This window comes from Miniopterus schreibersii, assembly GCF_964146895.1.
Source record: "Miniopterus schreibersii genome assembly, chromosome: 17".
Classification (NCBI taxonomy): domain Eukaryota; kingdom Metazoa; phylum Chordata; class Mammalia; order Chiroptera; family Miniopteridae; genus Miniopterus; species Miniopterus schreibersii.
The window spans coordinates 1,701,028-1,719,701 of record NC_138117.1 but is presented as its reverse complement, the minus strand read 5'-3'; the positions used below and the strand labels follow the sequence as shown (position 1 = coordinate 1,719,701).

General features: G+C 48.9%; 2 long non-coding RNA genes across 7 annotated transcripts in view; one reads left to right on the top strand and one right to left on the bottom strand.

Moving 5' to 3' along the window:
* The window catches only part of LOC308547241, a 334,174-nt gene that overhangs the window by 27,594 nt on the left and 287,906 nt on the right, over positions 1-18,674 (bottom strand). The window contains exon 9 of one of the 6 annotated variants that reach the window (XR_013997478.1): positions 18,027-18,272. The exons of the other annotated variants lie outside the window; for them this stretch is intronic. This is a non-coding gene — a long non-coding RNA (uncharacterized lncRNA). Of the gene's footprint in view, positions 1-18,026; positions 18,273-18,674 lie in introns of those variants that run through there. 6 annotated transcript variants of the gene reach the window in all.
* Positions 1-18,674, top strand: part of LOC308547242 — a 153,108-nt gene that overhangs the window by 126,243 nt on the left and 8,191 nt on the right. The gene's annotated exons all lie outside the window — the stretch shown is intronic.

Sequence of the window (18,674 nt, the reverse complement as noted above, 5' to 3'; positions counted from 1 at the left end):
TCACCGTCCAGGACACATGACTCTGGTTGATAAAAACGGGAGAGTAACTTACCGTGCGAAACCCGAATCCTGCGTAAGAGACGTTCACGGAGGACCAGAGCTCGGGCTCTCCCCCTGGAGGGCGTTCGGTTCATTCAAATCCTCCTACAGTTGTTTCAAAAACCAAATGGGAGTGGAATCATTTATTATCCTACACAAGGATTAAGCCCTAAATTGGATTTCTGGGTTTAAGATGAAAAAGTCAGCTAACCTCCAAAATGGCTTAAAATTGACCCTCACCTCCTGGTTTGGACCGATAGCTGCGAGAGAGAGATTGAGGGGAAGAGCGAGCCCCAGAAAAGAGCCCTTTGAAGTGGGGCAGTGATACTGAGGCCGCTTCATGAGCAAACGCGCACACAGATGCTGTCCTGCCCTCGGGCCCGGCGGGGACGCGAGCACTGTGATCCTGCAGTGACGCCCCTTTGACAGACGTTAATCCTCGCAGATGAAATGCAGACGGGTTCCGGGGTAAAGGCTGAGATCATGCACGCCACGAACAGCATGAATAACTTTAATTTCCTAAGTGGAAAAAATAACATGAATGTTGTTTTTTAATGTATTTAATTTTTTAAAAAGTATCTAGGGTTTTCGCCTAATAAGGAAAATTGGAAGCACAGTTATTCCTTTAAGGGTAACATCCTGGATGGTTTCGCTTGCGTTAAGGTTAGAAGAACCTTTGTAGCTCTCTGGTTTTATCACAGCCCCGCTGGAGGGCTCAGCGGGTTAGAGCATCGTCCGGATACGCTGAGATTGTGGGGTTCAGTCCCCAGTCGGGCACAGACAAGAAGCGGCCATCGATGCATCAGCAAGTGGAGCCACAAATCAGTGTCTCTCTCTCTCTCCCCTTCCTTCCTCTTGCTCAAAATCAATAAATAAAATATAAGAACAAAGAAATGTTTTTCACAGTGTTGAAATGACCAAATGGCAGCATATTCTTACAAATACAATAAAAAAGCGTGTATTCACGTAGCTAAGTATTCCCAAACATTAACTAATGGAGAACCTATTAAAATATGTTCACGAAGCCGCCGCGGTCAGCTGAAAATGGAAGCCTTGGGCCTTCAGCACGTTTCCCTGTAGTTTCTTAGGGCCAGGCTGTGGTGTAGGGAGAAGGTAAGCGATGACGCAGAAGGCAAAGTGGTAGTAAATGGTATTTTAAAGGTCGGTTCCAATTAGGACAAAATGCTTAAATGCTGAACCCAGTGTAACGTAAGTGTTTTTAAAAGAAACTTTTCCGTGTGACGGAAATGACTCCCTTTGCTCGCTTGCTTCCTCTGTGTGCTGTTCCGGAAGGAAGTCCTGCTTATTCTTTGCTGGCGAGTCATTCGAAGAAATCAGAGATTTAAGAACACGACCCAGAAGAAAGTAGGAGCAGAGACCAGGAAACGGTTCGCACCTTCTCTGTAACATCAGACTGGATTTCTTCCAACACAAAAGCATCTACGATTGATTACTTAGAAGTTATGGAACGCACTCAGCTCCCTACCCTGAGAGGGCAGCTTGGGGTCCGGCCGCAGAAAAATTCCTTTTGTCAGTAAACGGATTCTGCACAATGCACAGCAGCCGTATTTCCTCAAAAAAAAGTATCTAAACCCTCAAGGGTAATAATGTTTGAAATATGCATGTCGAGAAAACCCTTTCGAGTTACAGCGGTGAAATGAAACGACAAAACCAGCTTTTAAGCAGAATAACAAAAAGAAGACAGACGTCAGTGTTTCAGCACATGCGTTAAAACAGATTCTACCCGAAATGCGTTTTAGGTCGAGTCTTTCCGAGAGTCTTTCAGCGGAGGACAGACGCGGTGGTGGTGAGCTCCGATTCTGAACCCTGGGAAAGATTGTTCTGGTTCAGAATTCACGGGGCAGAACCGTGTGACCCCGGCCATTTGACATCCCCTCAGTTCCCCGGTGCTCCGTTCGCGAGGCCGTCGGCGCCGCGGGCGAGGGTTACGCGAGCGAGCGCAGTTCAAGTCCCTGGCACGTCGGGTGCAGTTATTAATCCCTGCTGATATTATAATGCAAGAAAGTGGACATAGTCATCTGAAAGTATCTCACACTTAGCCATCTGAGGTCAAATTATGCAAAACTAGTAAGAAAGAACGCAAGGTTCTTAATGGCTTTCGGATCTTAAACCCCAGACCGGCCATTGTTAGGCTGTATTCAGAGCAGGGGAAATCAGTTTCCAAGTTCATTTCCAACTAACGTATAAAATCTACTTATTAGTCAAATACATAGGCGTTTTTGCTCTAAACATCAACATCAACGTTTGTCTTAATGCATAAACTCTTTGATTAGGAAACCACGATAGGCATAATAATTTCTTTGTGTTTTTTGGAAAACATAAGGATTCAGAGGAGTTTTGCTTTTTAAACCTGGGGGATATTATAATAAAGTGAATCATCTAGTGGAAAGGAAACACTGGCGACTCTGCACCGGGAAGGATTGTGTCTAGGGCAGGAGGAAATGGAGTCCAGGAAAGAGCAGCTGTTCCTAGAGACCTGCTTTAAATGTGTTAGTGAGCACGGAGCGGACGCAAGGCGTCCCGTCTCGCCTTCGTTGGCGGGTTTCCTTTCGTCACCTTCAAAATAAATCCATCCCGTGTTACGGAGTTTCTTCCACAAGCTGTTGCAAAGTCAGTTTTATTAATACTTAATGTTGAATAAGGTATATGTCTTCCGAGCTCACCTTACAGTTTGAAACACGAGATTTTAAGCTAATACATGTGCTTGTGCTCTTCCCAGTTAACCTTTCGGGGAACGAGGGGATGGAGGTTGTAGTAAAATTACCTCTTGAACCTGAACTGTGCCGTTTACTTTGTTTGCTGATGAGATGTGTCAACATTTACACAGTGAAGTGGGGCTAAATGCGCATTTCTACTTAAATCAAATTCATCTTCCTCGGAGTTTATGTGTATATTCAAGGAATGAAATTGGATTCTCTCAGAGAAATAAAATCAGTTACCATTTATTTCAGGCAAAGAGGTAATCAGCATGCTTGACTGGGGAAACTGCTCCAGACGTGCGGCTCCCTAAACTGTTTTCCCGCACACACCCCGGAACGTAAAATATTAGGACATCCACCGAACTAATTTTCGAGGAATAGTGCCTCACACACAATTTATGGCCGCGGGCCGCGCGGGCCCTCCATAAACCCATTAAAAAGGGAGCCCTGGAGCATCGTAAAGAATGGGGAGTTGATGAAACTCGGGGAAAAGTGGGCTTGCGAACTCATAAATCTAATCTGTTTAATTTCCCACCACTCCCACCTTCCAGAACCGAGGATGACTCCATCACTCTGGAGGTGGAGACGGCGCCGCCCGGCTGCGCCCTTCCCGCCGGCCTCTGCCTCGCCCGGGAGCCGGGCGCGCTGCGCAGGAGGGACGGTCGCCCCTGAAAAGGGAACAGCAGCTGAGAGGCCTCAGTGCGGGGAGGACATGACACACTTGAAGAAATTACAGGAGGGAAACCCGGCAAAATAAACAGCGAGGAGTGGAGGGTCCCGCTGCGAGCGCGTTGAGCGGGCGGAGGCAGGCAGGTCGGGCAGGTCGGGCGGACCCTGGAGAGCGGTGTCCACACGGTCAGGCCCCAGGGGCTTCCAGGGAGTGGACACGGGATTTCAATGGCTTCTTCTGCTGGAGCCCCGCGTGGGAAGGAAGGGTGGCTGGGCGCGGGGCGGGGCCGCGGGGCCACGTGGCGGGAGAGGGCGCGCGGAGCTCACAGCAGGAGCCCGGTCGGGGGAGCGGGACGGAGCTGGAGGGCAGGCCCGGGTCGAACTTGCTGAGAGACAGCGGGCGGCCCCGGGGCACCGGGGGTGCCAGGAGCAACTCACGGCCGTTGGCCACTGAACTTAGCGGATCCAGAGTCGGACCGTTAGGTGAGGGGAGCCCGGTTCAGTCGTGGGAGACGTATGTTTCCAGCCTCAGGCGTCCATGTTCTGTGCGTGCCGTGGCCCTTGCGTGTACAGGAGCTCGAGGGTTGCCCCTGGCAGTGCCCTCCCAGCAGCAGAGGCAAGGCCGGCCGGCGTCCCCGCTTCTGCGGGTGAAACGGTGGGCGGCGCGGGGAGTCCCCGGGAAGAACGGAGCTGTGTGTCCCCTCCTTGGCTTCGCCCTCAAGCCCGGGAAGGCCGTCGGCTGCCACAGCCACGCTGGCTTCCCTCTGCCCCGTGGGCCTCCCTGCGTGGTTGGCGAAACACACCCGCGTCTTAATCTGTTCTGTGAGGCCGAGCCGGCCCTCCCTCCCTCTGTTCGCGTCGCAGTGTGCCCCCCAGGCGCCCTGTCCGCGTTTCCTCGGGCTCCTTCCTGCGGCCCTGCAGTTCTGAGCAGCGGCCCGGGGGTGGCTCTTTCCCGTGAACGGGGCCCTCGGTTTCCGAAAGGCCGGTCACTCCGTGTGCGGCACGGAAGCCGCAAAGCCGCCCTGGTCGCCACAGAAGCGATCTCCCCCGGACTCTCAGTGCCTGGGGCTTCCCAGACACTGACCGACATCGCTTTTGGCCACCGTCTTTCCCTGTCTTTTAACCAAGTGTTCCCAGCAGATGATCGCACAGATATAAAACTCCTCTCGAGGAGCTCTACTTGTTGACATGCACGAGGTCATTTTGACAGCTCTTACGGATTTATTTTAGCAGCAGTCACTTAGGAAATCGGGGTTTTTAGTCTAATAATGTACAGTGCAAGGTGGCCACAGTCGCGGCTGCGAAGTGCTGGGTCTTTGAACAAAGGGGATGCTGGCAGGAGCCTCGGCTTCAGCGCCCGGGGAGTGGGCTCTTGCACACGGACCCCAGTCTTTCTTTCATGGTGTTTTGCAAACCACACTTACAAACTATAAATTTAGTAGGCCCAGGGTTGGGTGCCCATTTTTATTATAATGTCCTCTGGTCTTAACCTGTCACCAATATGATAAAATCTGACTTTGATGAACATGGTGAAATAGAAAACAAAAATCCCCTGCAGAGGGACATCTGTAACACCGAAAGCAATAAAATTAAATTAAAAAAAAAAAAATCCCCTGCACAGAATCTAGCAGCAGCGACACGTTTAAGCCTATAGCACAGAGTTCGCCCGCCTCCTTCGTGACAGGCGATGGGAGCTGTTCGCGGGAAGCACACTCGTTCCTTTATCAAGACCTCCCGGTCGGGATTACGCTCCGAGAGGATAATCCTGCCGGGCGTTCAGCGGCTCCGCACTTGAAGCACCGAGTCCCTGATCTGTTGCAATAATATGATAGGATTACAACGGGCACTTCTTGAAGGAACAGATTTTGCGTTATCAATATGTAGTCGTGGGGCAAATAAAGAAGGTGCTGAGTTAAAAGTCCCCCCCCCCCCGCAGACTTCCCTGGGTGTCTACACGGGCGGGCTGGCCCGTAGCTGACGTCTCCTTTGGACGGCGGGCACACGGCAGCCGAGGGGGCCCCCTGCGCCCTGCGGCACGATTCCTCCTCTCTGGCTCTGCGGCGCATCCAGAGGGGAGCAGGTCATGATGGACAAACACTGCGAAGGAGGAAAAGCCTGTGCAAGCGCCAGGAAAATATCGCAACCAAGCGTTTTCAAACATGTGGGTTAAACTACCCACAAGTCATTTGTTGAACAAAGATTTATACACGAACCAGAGTCATTAGGCGCCAGAAGGGGGCGCCCGCGAGGAGGGCGGGAGCTGCTAACCTGTGCTGAGCCCGGACCCCGGGGGGACGCGCCCACGACGGGCGGACGGGACACGGCTGATCTGCGTGGGCCACGGCTCTGTGGGCTGAGCGGCTGTCACGTCCATCTTATGGATGAGAAAACTTATCCTGACGTCCCACAAGATCACAAGGCAAGATGCTGTTCTCTGATCCTCAGAGCTACACTTATTTTGCAAAATAAAAATAATTATGTTTCTAAATATCTTGTAAGTTGTACTTTAGTCTCTGAGCCAATGTCAGGGCATAAAGTGCATTCAGTTGTGGAAATTCAAGGACCTGGAAATTAACTCTTCTCACTTACTAGATTACAGGCCTGTTTTGTCTTAGGTAAGTCTTGTAACTCCTAAAATTTTAAAACACGTGTGTTAAATTCCTGCCATGGGGAAAGGATAGGACTAACACTGGAAGCCAGAGTATCAGAATAGAAAACTATTCTGTTACTAGGGATTCATGCTGTACGGTTTAGGCTTGGTTTTCAACTCAATAATTACCGCTGAATTAATTTTATCGTACGTAATAACAGCAGTTAACATCTGAGTAATGATTTTGAGGAGATACGGCTGAAGTATTGCTCATTGATTATCTGAGCTGATTTGGATGCACCGAATTGTCTGCACAAACTATCTTCCTCTGTCACTTAGTAAAAATCCCTCTAGACGTCTCATGGATCGTCAAAGAGAGTGCATTTTCCACAGATAAGAGGAATACTCTTAAGATTTATGATCCATACCTATTAGGACTCCAAGACAACATTATTTAGTTTTTTAATTGGTTTCCCTCCTGTAAGAGCTTCCCTATTATTTTTTCAATTAATAAAGTGGGAAGAGACCGTAGACCGTTTCCCTGGAGATGGCGCCGCTGAGCACTTACCCTGAATTTCAGTCAAAGGATAAATGTGCCTCATGATTGAGCCCAGTGCCCAGTTTATACATGTAAAGATAGGAACAAGGTCACCGGCCACATAACCTCTAAATATATAAACCGCCTCCAGAATCAGAGGGAAGATATACGGAGGTCTCGTGAGATGTGCAGGAGACTGTCACGAGGTATTTCTCTCTGCTTTATCTAAGACGAACTCTATTTCAAAAACACGCAGCCAGCCCATGGCCACTGTACCTAACAAGCCTTTGTTGAATATTTGGGGGAAACCAAGGAAGATTAGGACAAATCACACAAGAAGAAGGGAGCGAATCACGTCAGTCCCAGGCGTGTAGAATTACCTGCACATACTCACCTTTCCTAGGAATTTATTTTTGCCTCTTTTTCTTCTTGCAGCCAGGGGCTCGAGAATCCTCCCCCTGCACTTCTTGCACGCTCAGAAATTTCAATCTCGGCGCCCCTTTTCTCAACGTAGCCACGAAGGCTTAGCTTTCTCACACAGAGCGCGTTTGAAGGGCCCTGACACACCCAGCTCTTCCTGGGGGAGGCGGCCCTGACTCCATCCCCAAGGCGCGATCTTGAAAAAATCCCGTTTAATACTATTTTTTCTCCCTGATAGACATCTTGTGCCTTTATGTAATTCTTAACATAACAGCACTTTCCCCACTATTTATGGAGTTAATTACCTTCAGAAATGCATGTGTTTATTAGTTAGATTTCACATTACAAAGCAATGCAGAACATACCCTGAAGCCTGGCATACATTTTGAGTCACTTCATATACATTACATAGGCCTAATTACCGAAAACCGCGGGACGTGATGTATTGGTTTAAATCTGAGGTGTTTTTTTGTTTCTTTCCTATGAAACTCTAATAAATGAACTTTCAAAAGTGGCCCACAAAACCCCTGAAGGGGAAAAATAACTTACTGAAATGAACTATCAATTTTCTAGAAACAAATCATGGACTAGAAGTAATTGCTCATTAATTATTACACCAACTGGAGTTAAGGACGTGAGCAATGCAGTGGCTTATTAAGTGTAAGCAGAAACTCAGACCGATTAAACATCTGCCCACATTAACTAGGAACAGCTAGTAAACTCTGATGCTCGGATATTGTACGATTCACCGAAAAGGTCCTCGGTTAGTTGTGAATTAAAATGTTCACTCTACAACTAAAATGACATGTAATTTTCAGTATCACAGATTATGCACAACTGAAGTGTCACTGGGACGTGTGGGGCATTTTTAGAGGTTTTTCATCCAAAATGACACCAGAGATCAAAGCTCCCTAAATCTTTGTTGCCTCTGAAAATAAAATACAGCTCGGGAGCATTTTTCTTGGCAGAACGTTTCTGGGTTTGCCCATCGATTGGAAACCAAGATGTAAAGCTATACATGATTGAAACCCAACCCAGCATAAAAGGATGGAGTGAAATATTTCCCTTCAGGGGATTTCTGCAGAAAACAGAAGAGACTCCGAGGCAGAAGATGAACTTTATGTGAGCTGTGAAAAATTTAGGTGAATTTGAGATGGATAAATTTAATCTCCTTTGAGGAGGATTCTTGCTAAGGTATATGATTCAGACCAGGCTTGGCTGAGCTTTGATCAAAGAGCCTGAACCCAGAGCCTTTCAAGTCTGGGGACTGATCATTTGAAATTGAAACCAAACTTCAGAATCCGTGGCAAGTTCAAGTCCTGTCTCCCAGCCGAATCATCTCCCTGCTTGGAGTTCATGCTTTTTCTAGTCATCTGGTTATTCATACCATTAAATTTATGTTAATTTATCTCGACTTCCCAATACTGGTCTTGGATGGGAAAAACTTTAAAGTGTATGCAAATGTAAGCGAATATTCTGCTGCGGAGCCCTCTCCCCTCGTTTCAGTGCTCTGCCTTCGGGGAGAGACAGATTGGAATTTTATGTAGATCCCAGGATGCTGATCAGCTCAAGCTCCACGGTCCTCCCGTGAAACTCTGCCCTCGTGGGCCGCCCTTCCCTCCGCTCTCTCACTGTAGTTACGCGGCCTCGGTACATGCACAGCTGCGATTTAAAACAGCAGCGGGCCCTCCCGGGGCCGGCATTACTCCAAGTCCTTTCGCTGGGATCTCACGATAACTGTGCGCGTAGCTGCTTCCACTCTCCCACGGTGCAGGGGAAGGAAAGGGGCCGCGCAGGACCACCGTGCTGGACGTGGGGGTGTGGGCAGGGGGGCAGGCTGCTGGTGGGAGGGTAGGCCCAGCGGAAGCAGAGCGGACGCCGACGCAGCCAGTGTGGCCGGGGAGCACCCCACGGGGGTGACAGGCGCGGCTACGGGAAGGGGCCGGCTGCCCGCGGAGCAGCGCCGAGAAGGGCAGGAGCGGATGGGAGCAGAGCGGCCCAAGGGGGTGTTTTCCACCGCTGGTGATGGCTGGGCCCGAGTGATGCACCGGGGAGTTTCCCAGCGTCCTCCCCGGTGGCCACGTGACCTCGACATCACTGGCTTGGGTTGCTATATAGAAATGGGGCATTTTGATATATTGAGAACATAAAGTTTGAATTTTTTGTTTTGGAATTGCTGAGTCACAAGCACAAACATACTTGATCACCACTTTTTCTTGGAAGAAGACCCAAGATACTGAATTTATGAGCTGAAAGTTTTCTCAGCTTATATTAAATCATTTCACTATAAACCAATTTGCTAAAAAAAAAAACAACACCCAACAACATTTGCATAGCTGTCAGCAAGACCTGGTGCAAGGGAAGAGAGTCAGTGCTTTGAGGGCGATGTTTGTCTTTGGGTTCTCAGAATTCCCCTTCAAAGCCAAAGGAAAATTTTGCTAAAATAGTACCATCGTCTTTGAGGGAATGAATCTCCTGCAGTGACTGTTTTAGAAGGAAAGCTGGGTGTGGTCAGCATCCGTTTCCTCCCTAGGGGAGGACCCTAGAGTTAGTGGGGACCTAGCTGGGCTTCTGACTGAAGCCTTCACCGTGCTCCATCTCCCAGCCGAGGTGTCCCCAGCACACGACCGGCACTGGAGTGTGAACACCAGTCAGCAGTCAGGACCCGGGTGGAGGTCCCAGGCCACAGCCAGCTAGAGACACTCAGATTTCTGTGCCATCTGAAGAGGCGGAGATTCTGAATTGTTAGAACACACGTGGGCGACTCAGGGATGGTGAGGCTCAGAAGCAGGATTTCGACGATGACGGATGGCGGACATCCTCAGTCTCACAACATGACGCCGCTTCAGAGGCATTCCTGATGTTCCGCCCCAGGCCATGAAATCGCCTGTTCTGCAGAGAGGAGGGTGGGACCTGAAACCGCACCAGCAGGAACGGACCCCACTTCTCTGCATTTGACTCTGAACACAGCTGGGTTGTTCGGGATACGTAAGCAACAGAGCAAAAGGTTTCTCTTCCTTTGCATCTAACTGGAGAGTTTGCTTATTAATCTTTTTTCTCCGTATATATAGTGAGCTGTCAGGGTTTTCTTCTGCCACTAAGTTTACCGTAGTGTATTGTATACACGTCTTCATCTTAAATGTGTTAAAAGCATTACAAAACTGTGTGCTGATTAAATACATATATTTAATATGAAAAGATAAATATAATTATAGAAATATAAAGTCAAGCAATATCAAACAAATTTAAGATTACAAATCCAAGCATCATTAATATAAATAGAATTTTAAATAATACATTAACATAAATGGTGTAAAATTGAATTTATATTAATGAGATCTGAATTGCTAATCTTAAAATTAATTATTAATGGGTCATAGCAAATATGTTTTGAGGAATCTTTTAAAAGTCCATTAAGATAGGTATCCAATTGATATTTGAAAAAATAAAACCAATTCTTGGTTTAAAAGCTAAAGATAACAGTGGAAGATTTTAAAATATTTAATAAAATGTTACAGGTCCTGGAGATTAGTATTCTAAGGGAAATAAGCCAGTCAGAGAAAGACAAGTGTCACATGAGCTCACTCATAGGTGGAATCTGATGAACAAAATAAAACCAACGAACAAATAGACCCAGACACACAGAAGCATGGAGCAGACCGAGGGATCTCAGAGGGGAGGAGGGGGTGGGAAGAGATTAAGCGGACACAGGCCATAGTGTGGGGAAGGCCTGGGGGGAGGGCGCAGGGGGAGGGGACCAATGGGGGAAAAGGGGGACATTTGTAAAACCTTCGACAATGAAGATATATTTGAAAGGTGCATGAATAACCCACTGCTCATTGTTGGCATCTGTATACTTAGAATAAGGCCTGGAAATTGCTGCAGCAGGTGCTGTTTATAAGGTTGCACAACCTGTGACCCCACAGTCCTGCGCGTACGAGTTAAGTCTCCTGGTGGCAGGTGTGCGCGGGACTCCGCAGGACCTGAAGCTTGATCTCCCTCTGAACTCGCCTATTTGATTACCTGTGTTACAATTGGGCATTTAATGGGCTATGAACTTTTAGTTTTCTAAATTAGTGGTTTTATAAAATTATTGCATACTCTTTAAGCAAATATATAATTACTTAGATATTCATGCATATACGCCTCCTGAGGCCAATTACACATTACGTGTTCTTCAGGAAAGTAATTTTTTAGTCTATTTTTATTCCCGCGCACCAGCACCAAGCTTTACATGCAGTTAATACTCTCTCAGATTGTCTCTTAATTCGATGTCCATCAGGGCGCACGGTTTTGCAGAATACGTATGTTGATATTTTGGGAGCGATTTCTGTAGGAATAGGGAATGAGATGAAAATCACTGAAAATGTTGGAGAAACAGCAGCTGTCGCTGTTTGCGCACACGTCCGACTGCAGGATTAGGGATGTCCGCAGGTGTCGGGCAAAGTCAACTTCAATCCGGTAAACGTTCCCTAACATTGCAAGAATCCCTGTTAATATCCAAGCAAAATGTTGCAAGAATTAGTTCTCCTGGTAAAATATCTTACGTACCCAGCAGGATATTTTATATAAAGTGTGTTACTTACGCGGCTGTATTGGCCACGGCAATGCCCATGAACGGGTGCAGCGTATTTGCGTCTGTAACGCCCTTCCTTCCCATCGTTAAGGATAACAAGGCCAGCCTGAGGCTAACACGGCCACCCGAGGGGCAGTCCGCGTGGGCGTCAGAGTTTCACGCCGAGCCCCGTGAGACCTGTCGAGATCGGGCTCTGTATCCCCAAAGAAACGGCTAAGAACCAACTGAGCTTTTAGTTCGTTGCTCCCAACACGCAGGCCCCTCCGCGTGGGGGAACTTGTGCCCCAGGCCCCTGCCTGCGCGGGAGCCTGAGAGTTCGTGCTCGGGGCCGGGACGCTGCGGGTCCCTTTCCAAGCTTTACCAAGGGCCTTGTAGAATCGCTGCCGTGGCCGCCTGCCCTCCTAGAACTTCGGCTCCTCGCAGGGCCCCCGTCCCCTCTTCCAGAATCGATACCCGCGTCTTCCCTGAAGACGCCTGCTCACCACGAAGACCCTGTCCTTCATCCCCTGCCCCGTGAAGTTCAGGGCCACGCATCTCCACGTCCCTCCACGGAGGATTCTAATCTCTCACTTCACCTCGTGTCAGAGGGAGAAGAGAGCTTCAGGGCTATGCCCACTGGATCCCCCTTTTGGGTGCCTTTATTTGTTATTTGTTTTTAATCCTGACCCAATGATATATTTATTGATCTGGGTGGGGGGGAGAGAGAGAGAGAAAGAAACATCAGTGTGAGAGAGAAACATCGATTGGTTGCCTTCCCTACACGCCCCGACTGGGACAGGATTGAACCCGAAACCCAGGTAGGTGCCCTGACCGGGAGTCGAACTCGCCACCTTCTGGTGTACCGGATGGCGCCCCAACCAGATGAGCCACGCGGCCAGGCCTGGTCCCTTTTCTTTGTTTTCCCGATGACTAAACACCACCGTGCTCTCAGTAAGACCCCAGGAAACTTTAGATGACAAACTAGACACGGAAATATTAGGCTTGGCTTTGTCGCTAGGTACGTGTGGCTCCTCCAGGCCAGACAAAGACGAAGTGTTGGGAGCGTCGCGCCCCCTCAGCTACAGCTGTATTTGCTTTCGAGATAATTACTTTTCCACCTGGCATTGCAGAGAGTGTATTACATTTGCTTTAGGGAGAAAACAGAGAAGCTATCACGAGTGTGTAACCAAGCAAGTTCCTCCGGTGTGCCCGGTGTAGAAATGACTTATGGCACTTACTGCGTCGTGCCTTAGCCGCTAGCGTGATAAATGGTAAACTCACTGCCTATGTGTGCAGAGACCTGAGCGGAAAATCCCAGGAAACAACGGCTCCTGGAGCTGGAACCCCGTGTCACGGTGCATCCGCTTACCATGCTCATCACGGGGCGGTTCCTGAATTCAGTTTGAAAACTAATTTAACGCGCGTGGGTTTGTAAGGAACAACCCGAACCGATAGGACGCTTACCTGCTCCGGTGGAAGCAGGAGCTGGAGGAAGTGAAAGGCGTACATTCCAATCACATCTTCCAAAAGCAAGACGCAGCTCGGTCTGCAGAGTCGTGAGGCCACACACGTGTAAGCGCCCGAGACGTGTCGCACGAAGGCCCCGACCCTCACGGTGCTCCGGTTAAAAAGAACGCTGTTAATAACCGCTCACGGAGAATGGACCTGGGACGGGACAGCAGTGATGCCACCAGGCTCCCGGCGCGATCCCGGGGGGGGGGGGAAGGCCCGGTGACAAAGGCCGTGGGGTTGGCAGGTGAGCCCCTCCCTGCCCGCTTCTCGCCGGCCTTCCAGTAGCTCGCTGTGAGCAGACGCGTCCCCTGTGACCTGCAGTCGGGCATCCTCGCAGTAGCCGGAGCGGGGGAGGCAGCCGGCTGTGGGCTCCGCTCTTTCGGGACAAGGGCCTCAGACACGCCCAGTGGGGACAGACAGGAGAGGCAGTCGACCCACAGCCCTCGCCCCGGCCCAGGGGTCGCCGTGCATTTCGGGGGACCCCTTGGGAATACAAACAGGAAGGTTGGGGGGGAGCTCGGCTTCCAGCGCCTCCGGGACGGGACTCGGGCTTCTGCTCTGGATGGCACTGGACGGTGCCCTGGGGGCTCCACGGCTGGGGGCAAAGAGCAGGGGCCGGGGCGGGAGGGAGCGGCCCCCGGTTCTCAGGCGGCCCGGTCTCTCCCGCGCTTGCTTATTCGGAGGTGGTATTTCCAGCTCTTTCTATGGGGGTAAATGCCAAGCCTCCGCCACAAGTCAGTCTCGCGGACCTTCTCCATTACGTTAGCTCTCCATACTTACGGAGTGGCCTGAAGACAAGAGCTTTGACAATGTCAAGTAATAAAACGAAGGCCCAGGTAAAAAAAAAATATGATCGCCGAAAATGACGTGAAGTTTGGCGCTTTCGCATAAATACATTAACTCAGTATTGCCGGGACGGCACCTTGGATGCTGGGCATTTCAAACAATTAATATCCGCATGATTCAGAATTTAATAGATGCACCCAAAACGCAGAGAGGTCGGCGAGGGAGCTCTGAGGGTGCTGGGGAAAAGCCGTCTAAAAATCAGCATTTCCCAAGTACTGTTAAAAAATTAACATTCACTCTACTACATGGTTGGCAGTTTTGATGTTTTCTAAAACTTCTGAACTTAAAAATATCGCCACGGCATCTGTAACACTTTCAACAATAAAGATAAATTAAAAAAAATAAAATAAGCATCGCCGTGAGAATGGAGGGAGAAACCAGAGCCCAATGTCCTGCATTTATTTCCACAAGGTTTGGTTATTAACAGCAAAACAGGACAAGACCAGGATTCTGCGAGATGCCAGATTACTAGGCAGTGAGTGGGAAGTTAGACGGTCCATCCTTAGTAAGAACGATCACGTTGATGTCACCGAGACAAGCAACCCACCGTCAACACATTTTCTTAAATTCTGTGAGTTTCATTATAAAACACACCCATTCAGTAGTACAACTTAATCGTTTGAAGATCACTTATGTTTATTTTTAGTGAAATGAAAGTCTGTTTTCTCCAAACTCGGCTGAGTTCGCGCTTCCCTGAAGTTGAGGGAGGGTCTGTCCCGCCTGGTGGCGGATCGAGAGACGTGAGTCCTGTTGTGACTTCAGAGGCTAAGAGGAGCTTCTGCGGGTTCACTAGAGACCAAGAAATGTGGCCGCGTCACGTGTCACGGGCGAAGGGCACTCTGGTAGCTGGGACGTGGCCGGACTTCCCACAACCGGGCGGGTCCCCCTCAACTAACGGGTCAGAGCAGAGCTGCCATTGCCGTCCCCCGGGCGTCGGGGTCTCTACCTGGCCCGCTTCCCGCCGCAGGGGCCACTGCGCACCTGCCCAGGTGGGACAAGCACGAGGGCAACAGGGGAGCAAACAGTCGCCCCCTCCCCCGTGTCCAGCTCTGGACGTGCCGCCGGGTCCTCCGCCTGCCGCTCGGGACGAACTGCTCGCCAGCGTCCATGTCGCTGGCCTCTCGGCCTTTGTGTCTGTTTCTGCTCCTGCCAGGGTCCTGGGTCCACCTCATTAGTACCCGACCTCTGCCCCTCCCAGCGTCTCCGGGTGGCACTGCCGTGGTCCCGCCAACGATGGGTCACATTCCCGTGGACAGTTTGAGCCCAGGGTCCCATAAATCATTTATTTACGTTAGATAGCAATGCGCTTTCACGTTCTTGGTTGTTTTGCTTAAATCGTTAACCCTCTCAATGACGAAAGGCTCAGCCGTGTCCTTCCCCAGCCTGTGTTTCTCGGCGCCCACCCACTGGACGGCGCGGTGTCTGTCTCCCAGTCCCACCGCCGGTGACGCGTGCCCGTGACGTCGCCGGCACCCAGGGCTTTGAAGCCGTCGGTCCCCGCGAAGGCCTGTGAATGACTGGACATCCTTTACCTCTTGTCCGTTACGACTCTCTGAGGTTAAGGTTCTATATTTTGCTATTTTACAGAGAAATAAGGGTTTAGGGAGCTTGGGCATCCACCGAACATAAAGAGCTGGTCAGTGTCCTGACCAGAACTTCCTTCGGGTTATTTCATGTTAAATACTCAGAGATTTCTCTTTCTGCCTCCAGTCGTCTCTACAGCCCCCCACGGATTCTGCGACGCAGGGGTTTCGACACTGAAGCAGCGGAGTATTTGGGGCACGGTAGAGACATAGCTGGGGAATGAAGGAGAAGATCCTCGGCACCGAAACTGCGTTCGGCTCACGTAACCTATCATTACACCGTCTTTAACGGAGATCATTTTAAACAGGGTTTCAAAGTTCCATCTCGCGCTCTGAAGTCGCAGCTACTGCTCGATTAAAATGTTCCCAGTGGGAGCCGATGATTTCCATGTCAAAGAGTTAATAAGTCTGCAAATTTATTTCCATGGGGAAGCCAATTTTTTAACCCCGGTATGATGAATTATGAATTATATGCAGGAGTCGTTAAAATCGTAATGTCATTTTGTCAAAACAAACGGGGAACCAGATTATATATAAACGTGTGTGTTTACTATACTTCCACGCTGACGTAACCTGCGTGTTCACATTTATATTGTGTGTAATCACATCTGCTTAAATACAGTGTCAGATTTCACTTCTGATATATTTCTATATAAATGTTAATTTTAAAGCGTTCCAAGCCTGCATCTGCATAATGTAACTGAAGAGGAGAGGAAAGCAGGTGAGACGCGCGAACAGGAGAGCTCGGCGGCATCCAGCCCCGCCTGACCTTCGGAAGCACGCTGGACCCGGGCTACCGGCCCCGGCTGGCGTGGCCCGGTCGGGTGGGCATCGTTCTGCGCACCGGGAGGCTGCAGGTTCGAGTCCCGGTCGGGGCGCAGGCCGGGGTCTCTGGCTCGATCCCCAGGGGGGAGCGTGCAGGAGGCAGCCGGCCGGCGTAGCCAACGAAGCTGCAGCCAACGTTAAATTTAGGGCGACATGGCCCGACGCGAATTTTCAAAGTAATGCAGACGCCTCCTGTCTTTCCCTCCTGCCCACCTCCCTTCCTCTCTCCTTCCTTCCTTTTTTCTAAAATGGGGATAAACATTTTTCCAGCTGCCTAATCGTTCAGTTTTATTCTTGACAGTCTGTCATGTTATTTTTGTCAGATATAAAAATTTCCTCTGCATGTATGTCTGTTTTGAAACTTGTATTTTATCGCCTTCACTCCATCTGTCTTCTAATCGCCAGAGCAGCACTGCTGTGCCCGTTACAGATTTATAAGGAAGCTCCGTGGTGCTGGAGTAATTCCCTCCTCTCCACACGGCCCTGGCCTTGCTTTGATCTTGGCTGGCCTCTGTTCACTTTAGACTAACTAGCCAGGCCAAAAAACTCGATTTGGAATTTTTATTAGGATATCATTAAATGTCTAGAACAACTTGGAGAGGACTATGTCCTTACCGCAGTAAATCTTTCTGTGCTCGAACTTGAAATATTAAACGAATTACTTAGGTCTTTAAGGCTTTTCATTACGGTGTTCTAAGTTTTAATGCACAGGTTTCACACAAACCTTTGTTGGATTTTTCTCAGTTAATACGTGGTTTTATTTAAAATTTTAAATGATGTATTTTATAATTATGTTTTTGATTGTTTCTTGATTTTATATAGAAATCGAGGCCGCGTATGTTCGCTCATCTTTTTATGACCACTTTGCTAAACCTTCTAATAAATTTAATTAATTTGTCAGTAAGTTCTTTTGTATGTTCTGGGCAAACAATCATTACCTACTAATAATTACAGTTTCATTTCTCATTTCCGTCCCCTATGTAACCTGTTATTAATGCTTGTTACGAAGATGTCTGTACCACTTCAAAACCTTATCTGGAGGGAGTAATTTAGAATCTTTAAAAAAGTATCGTTTTTATAGTTTAATCCTAAAATTTTGCGAGTATTGGCACCACCTGGAGAGCTTGTTAAACTGCAGATGCTCAGCGTCACTAATCATCAGAGATGCAAATTTAAACCACAATGAGGTGTCACCTCACACCTGCCTGAGTGGCGCCATCAGTGAATTAATGACCAGGTGCCCTCGAGGGTGCGGGGAAGGGGACCCCGGGCGCTGCTGGTGGGAGTGCGGATGGCGCAGCCGCCGTGGAAGGCAATGCGGAGGGTCCTCAAAAAATTAAAAATGAAACTGCCTATGACCCAGCAAGTCCGCTTCTGAGAATATATCTGAAAAAACCCAAGCCGCTAATTACAAAGAACACATGCACCCCTGCGTTCACTGCAGCACAATTTACAGCAGCCAAGATCTGGAAGCAGCCCAAGTGCCCATCAGCAGACGAGGGGATAAAGGCTGTGGGACAGTCACACCGTGGAATACTACGCAGCTGTGAAAAAGACAAAAACGGCCCCTTACCCTTTGGGGCAGCGTGGAGGGACCCGGAGAGCATTATGCTAAGTGAAATAAGCCAGTCAGAGAAAGGCAAGTACCGTATGATTTTACTCATATGTAGAACCTAATGAACAAAATAAACTAAAAGACAAAATAGAAGAAGACTCATAGACACAGAGAACAGACTGACAGTTGCCAGAGGGGAGGGGTGTTGGGGGGCTGGGTGAAAACGGTGAAGGGATTGCGAGCACAGGCCGGTAGTTACAGAAGAGTCGCAGGGACAGGGGGTGTCGTCGATATTGTGATGACTACGGGTGGGGCCAGGCGGGTACGTGAAGCAACGGGGGCGCCCGCTCTGTAAAGTGCCTGATTTTCTAACCACTATGCTGTACCCTGAGGCCGACACAGAATAACGCTGGATGTAAACTGTAGTTGAAAAATAAAAGAGCGAAAAGTGAAAAAAAAGTTTTATTCTTTTATCAGGTTTTGAATTAAATTATAAAATCTTTGCAATTAATCTCACCAGTAATTTAATTTTTATTACTCTGTAGTAGTAAAATCTATAATAAAGACCAATTTGAATGCTGAAAAAAATGCAGATTGCTGGACCCTGCCGCCAGTGTTGCTGTTTCAGGTTTGTTAGTTCTGGGTGATGCCCGAGAATTTGCATTTTCAGTTTCCAGGTGTTGCTAAGGATTCTGGTCTCGGGAAACCGTGGGAACATAGAAATCCGCACCTGAAACCTGTCTGATCCTATTAACCAATGTCACTTCAATAAATTTAAATAAATGAAAATAAATAAATAAGAGACTGGGAACTCAAGCGTTT